The sequence below is a fragment of the Pinus tabuliformis genome, chromosome 3_2 (genome assembly GCF_031772625.1).
Source record: "Pinus tabuliformis cultivar Carrire ecotype Pingquan chromosome 3_2, CPIR1, whole genome shotgun sequence".
Classification (NCBI taxonomy): Eukaryota; Viridiplantae; Streptophyta; class Pinopsida; order Pinales; family Pinaceae; genus Pinus; species Pinus tabuliformis.
In genome coordinates, this window is record NC_142302.1 from 557,765,864 (window position 1) to 557,771,863 (window position 6,000).

Sequence of the window (6,000 nt, forward strand, 5' to 3'; positions counted from 1 at the left end):
TCAACCAGTTCAAGCCCTAACTCCTTATATCCCGACCTTGTTGGGGACATGCAAAGAAAAACAGAGAAAAAGCAGACCGCTCTGATACCACTGATCTGGATTTAAACAGGAACGCAACAAATTACAGAGATAACCATATACACAAAGATGCAGCGGAAATAATACTTCATTTCATTAATGGAAAATACTCAAATATGCTTACAATAGAAATGGAAATAAACTAGCTAAGGCGATGGTAGCTTATCTCTGAGAAGAGATGTGATGGCTACATGCCTCTGAACTGTCTTACAATGAGGCTCGGAGGCCTATTTATTGTTGAGAAACAATAGAAAACCCTTCACATTCCAAAACCTAACCCTAGAAGATGAAACGCCAAATTGTGGGCCCCGTTTTTGGGTAAGTTGGTACATCAACTTCCCGGGGTCGCGAATTGGTCATACTATCTCCGTTTGACGTGCATGATAGCCCGTTGGAAAGATCTCTCCGAGGACTACGACGGAAAAGACGATTTTTATCAAAAAAATCACTGGCGGTAGATTTCCCAAAAAACGTCGTTTAGGGCCTCAAAACGGCTCCGGAAGTTCAGGACCCGAAAAACTGCTAAAAATAGTAAGTTGTGCTACAATTAAGGAAACTGAAAATGCTGAGAAAGACAATGGTGGGGGTCCAGGTGGACTTGGCAGGTGGCCACCAATATCCACCTGGATCAGAACATGACACCAATCTTCATTATTTTCATCAATATAATTACATCCCTGCAAGAAAATACAATGGAGCTACAGAAATACGAATTCTCTCCACAAGAAGACTAATGAAAATCTATCCCTAAAGGAAAATTCAACTTGGTACTTATACAAAATGATTAGGAATCATTCCCCATGAATGGAGAAATCTTTCACCACCAAAATCCCTTGATTAGTGGATTTGGTTCGCAATACTAGGTATCTGCATTAAATGACAGGGAACACATTCCTAGACTTTCTCAATCATTGGAGTTCCACAATTTACCATAATTCCATAATATCTTGTTGATTTATTATTTAATAGTGATCCTCTTGTAGTAGGGAGCAAGTCCCTAAATTATATCACCCTCGAAATCTTCATAATCTGCCCAATATTCTCATAATGTTCCACATAATTATTCATAAACCTTCCTAATGAATGTATTAAAGTTAAAAATATATTATCTAATGCAAAAAGAGAGGTTTAATGTGTTGAAGGATGGTCATAGGCCTTAATTTATGTTTAATTTTAGAGGCATGGGCCTTAATTTATGTCTAATTTAAAGGCCCATCATACCCCCCTACTGAAAGTGTTACTCATTCTCTGAGCAACTTAGTGACCTCATTGTGCCTCATTCATGGCCCTGGTGGCCTCTCTCTTGTGCATTCCTCAGTCCTTTCTCTTAAAAATCTTGGTTGTAAGTTTTGCAAGGATAAGCCCAAAAATCTATTTGTGCATAAAAATAATAACTATTTCTTGAGACCATTAGCTTACCTTCTTCCCCTTATTCAAGATGGGTTCTTGAATATTTTTTAGTTTAGCAAGGTCTCTCACATCCTTATCAACCTTTTTCTACCTTGTTCCACCATTTGGACACCTCTAAAACCTTCAAAATGTCTTTAGATGAGAACTATGACATCATGTAGTAATTCATGTCAAAACTACAGGAAACCCGTTTTGAGAATAAATGATAGTCTGAGGTTAGGGCAGGCCCTTAACTTGACTTCCATGCCTTTCTCCCATTTCTATAACATCTTTTAGGCCTTGGACAAAAGCTAGAAAGAGATTAGAGACCTCTTGGAAATCCTCTTTTTATTACTGCAATTTGAGTTCTATTTTGATGGTGAATGCCTCATTTCTTTTTGTTGCCTTCTTCTTCTCTCTTGTGGCCTAGATGATTGCCTAATGGCCTTGGAGTTCTCTGTTTTGATTAGGTCTCTCTTAGGCACTATCATTTTGGGTTTTAGCACAATTTTTTCCTTTCTTCCTTCTTGTAGCAGCGTTCTTCCTTCCTGTAGTATCCATTCCTTCTTCCTTCAGAGTCTTCTAACTGTATGGGAATGATGAGAAATGATGTAGGTTTGTGAAAATGGAGAGGATGCTCTGTTTGCTTTTTCAAGAAATTTTCAGGGGGAGATAGGGTTTGTCATTGAAATTATGAATTGGAATTGATGAATGATGGATAGCTAGTGAATATGAAGTGGATGGAGGGCTTGAAGTGTTGTGGTGACTTGGCCTTTGCAAAAAAAATCCTCTTTTAACTGCTAACCTCATTCCTTGAAATCATCACCCTTCATAATTTGAATTTTCAACATTGCATGAGTGAAGGAGTGAGTTTCAATTAACTAATTGAAGGTAACTGAGACTGTTGACCCATCCTTAGCTTATAAAACCTCATCTCTTATGCATTGACAACAAATTTCTAACTATAATATGCTCAAGGGAAGAGATCAAGAATATTGCATACATGTACCTACCTAATGGTTGTTGGAGAGACATGCATGTTGTTGCTGAGTTGATGTTGTTGTGTTGCTAATGACTCGAGTACATATTCTTGGCTGGATTTTTCTTTTTTGTTGATCTTATTTTGCTGATGGGTTGTCTTCTTGTTGATGTGCAGGTGATGGCTTCCTCTGTTGCTGTTGAGCTCTGGAGGAGTTTCATTGTGCCTGTAGTTATGCTTCTCCTCTTTCAATCATGGTGCTGAAGGTTAGGCCTGGAGCCTGTTGTTACTTCCAAATAGGCTGTTGTAGCTGCCCTTTTTTTTTAATGTTTGTGTCCTTTCTCTGTTGGAGGGTAAATAGGTATTGGAATGAGTGGAAGGTGTGGCCATAGAGTGACATGGTCATGATGGGTGTTGGCTAAGATGTGGTGAAGTCAATGTCCTTTTTTCCTATCCCAAAACAGGCCTGCATCATAATTTTTCCATCGAACTGCCTTTCCTGTAGATTTTCAGAACTTCTTGTAGTAATTTAGGACAACCTCTTGTAGCAGACTTGTTTTTTTCCATATCTCCCAAACGGTAGAATTGATTGACTTGAAACTTTCTGAGCATGTTTCCATCATCATTATGCACCTCCCCATAAAAACATTTGGTCAATGGATGCACAGATCTCGAGAAAAACTAAAAATGGCTAAAGGTGATGGAGGCCGATTTCTTGGAAACCGTGCACTGGAATTTGCTGAAATTGCTTGGGCATGTTACCATCATCCATATGCATCTCCCCATGAAACAAATTTTTAAATGGATGCATGGTTTTCAAGTTATGGCAAAAATAAATTTCTGCTCTATGTATTTTTGTTTCCTGTAGTAAAACAAAGCCTTCCTGTAGTTTTTTAGGACAACAAGCAAACTGAATGGGAAAAGCTTGAGAATGATGGGTGGATGGTGGAAATAGATGAGGGTGATGGATTGGCATGGCCTTGGCCTTGTTGGAGCATTTGAGCAAAGGAGGAGAAAGTCAAAATTTGACTTCTTTTGACTAGGTTTGACCTATTTTTTCTTTCTTTGGTGGCAACTTGTTTTTGTTCCTTGTAGATGTTGGAGAGCACCTACATTCATCAAAGAGATACATGGAGCAAGGATTTTTTTTTTCCTTTTTTTTTTCTAGGCCTACTAGCCGCCTCAATGAGGTTTTCAACTAGTAGGTCTGCCTAGGCACCTCAAAGGAGGTTTTCACCTAGGATATTTTCTTTTTTCTCCTTTTTTTCCTTTTTCCCAACCCATTGACCACCTTATGGAGGTTTTCAATCAATGAGCCAATCTGAGGCGCCTCAAAGGAGGTTTTCACCTAAGATTTTTATTTTTATCTTATTTTTTATTTATTTTTCTACCCTACCCTACTTGAAAAACAAAATCACTTTCAATTATAAGAATACTTCCAATGGGGCCATGTGCATATCAAGATGACATACAAAATTATGTGGAGGCTTGAAATGTATGCTTTGAAATGTACCTGGATTTGAGTGATCAAATGCTTTGACTTTTTTTATATCAAGCGCAATTGAGGAAGAGAATGTTGTTGCAACTTAGTGACTGGCTGGAACCAAACCTCAATATAACTTTCATGCCCTTGGTTTGATTACTTATCTGGATCATTCTTCATGTCTTCTTCTACCATGACCTTCAAATCTTCCTCTTTTTGTTGATTGTTCTCTTGAATACATGGAGGATTTGGTGGTAACCATGAGGGAGCTTTTTCAATCTATGATTTTGATGTCTGCTCTTCATCAAGTGCAGCCCATGATTCTTTAGTCTTCTCATTTGAATCTTCTTCTTCTGGATGTGGTCCTTCAATGATATCAAGATAATCTCTTTTTTGCAATACTCTTTCTGAGCTATGGTGAATACCATTGAGCTCAAGAGGAGATGTTTGGAAGTGTCGTACCTTAGCATTGTAAGTGGGCTGAGCTACTTCAATGTGTGGGTTTGGAAATGGTGGTACAGGTAGTTGAGTGGGAGTGTATATTTGAGATGGATGTGGTTGGGGTTGTGGTTGTGGTGGAGGTGAATGGTAAGGATAACATGGAGTTGGGTATGGAGGATATTGAGGAAAATATTGAGGGTGGCTCCCATAAGTTCCTTGCCAACCTTATTGCCAAAATTGGTTTTGGTGTTGAGATGGCCAATGTTGCTAAGGAAAGGGTGTGTTCCAATTACTTTGAGGTGGATATGCATAACCTTGAAATTGTGAATTAAGCTTTTGCATCATACTAGGTTGACTATGTTGCCATGGTCCTCTTGGAGCTACATAACATAGTTGCATTGGCAATTGACTTGCTCCTTTGTCCTCTTGGTAAAATTCCTTCAACCTTGGTAATGATGGACACATCATGTGATTCTACTACGAAGAAGTCAAGGCTCTCACAAAACTCCCAAGCTCTTCCTAATCCTCAGCCTAGCCAAAATCTTGGCTCCCAAAAGCCCTTTACATAAGTTATGAGGTTCTATTTATAACAGGAGGGGTTGACTCTTCAAATTCCCTTTGTGACCTTTGGACTACCCTCATGACCCTTCAACTTATTTACAAAATGGCTCATTACACTATATCATGACTCTTCATATTACACTATTGACACTTGGAATTTCACTTACAACATAATTACAAATAATATTACAATCTACACTTGTACCCGTATAAGACAAAATAGGGTAGAGATAACTAGACAGACTAACAAGAAAAAACATTATGATGCTTGAGTTTGGGGAAACTCTAGCTCAACAACTTCTACTTGATGCTTCTCAGTCACATATTGGTGCCAAGCTTGGTATTGTGTGATGGCATCCCCAAACTACATGATGGTGTATGGCTGGAAGCAAAATCTAGCCTCCATAGCATATGGGTACAATGACTTGGATTCAACTTCCCTTTGAAGCATGAGAAACATTGTTCTAATTTGGAAAAGACCACTAATGTAATTCTACATGTTTTTTGTTTTCAGCTCCAAATCTTCGCTGGTGTCAATTTGTCTCAGTTACTCCAAGTACTCTTCGATCTCCTACAAGACCTGGTTCCTAGGTTTGGCTTTGGTGAGCAAGCCAACTGATGGGATATTTTTTGTTTTCACCAAGACATCTAAACTATTGAATAATGATACATATGAGGCTTGAATGCTACCAATAAATGAGGCATGTTGCTTGTTGTTCTGAATCAACATCCAAAATATCGCTCTCTCTAACTTTTCATGTGGCTTCATTTCCTTCACTGAGCCAAGTGGTGCCCCTTTGTATCACATTGTCCATTCTTGCACTCAGGTAATGAAATCTTATACGATTTTTAGATTTTTAACAAAACCTTTTCTCTACTGTTGTAGGCCATGCAAACGGAATATTTATTTATGTATGGTCACAAACTCCTCATAGAGGTTTGCATGGTTTCTCCAAGTGTTGATACTTCAATAATTATCATTGCTCTCATATCCTCCAAGTAGACCTATGAGAAAACTGCAGTTTATGTTGCTACACAGAGTTGTACTACCTCTTTCCTGGTAGCCTAT